The following is a 346-nucleotide window of genomic DNA, read 5'->3' as shown; positions in this document are numbered from 1 at the left end:
CAGGTCTATGAGCTAGGTAACTGGCCAGAAGGTCCTTGGAGCCATAAGTTGGAAAGCATGGCTGTGCAGGGCAGATGCCTGAGGCCATTGCCCGAGGTTGACGCCCTCCCACCTCCTTGCTTCACTAATACCCTCTCTCTACTCTCTCTCTCTCCCTGAAGAAGAACACAAGAATAGCAAGAAAACTAAAAAGATACATTGGCGCACATGTGCACTAACTCCACCCACCCCCCACAATTTGCTTACAATGGATGTGCTAAAAACACACCCAACGGGACCCAAGGCCAGGGCCCTGACCAAACTATTCTATTTTCCCAACAGGAACCAAATCTTATTTCTGATCCCC

This window comes from Galeopterus variegatus, unplaced genomic scaffold (assembly GCF_000696425.1).
Source record: "Galeopterus variegatus unplaced genomic scaffold, G_variegatus-3.0.2 Scaffold20380, whole genome shotgun sequence".
Lineage (NCBI taxonomy): Eukaryota > Metazoa > Chordata > Mammalia > Dermoptera > Cynocephalidae > Galeopterus > Galeopterus variegatus.
This window is presented reverse-complemented; position numbering follows the sequence as displayed.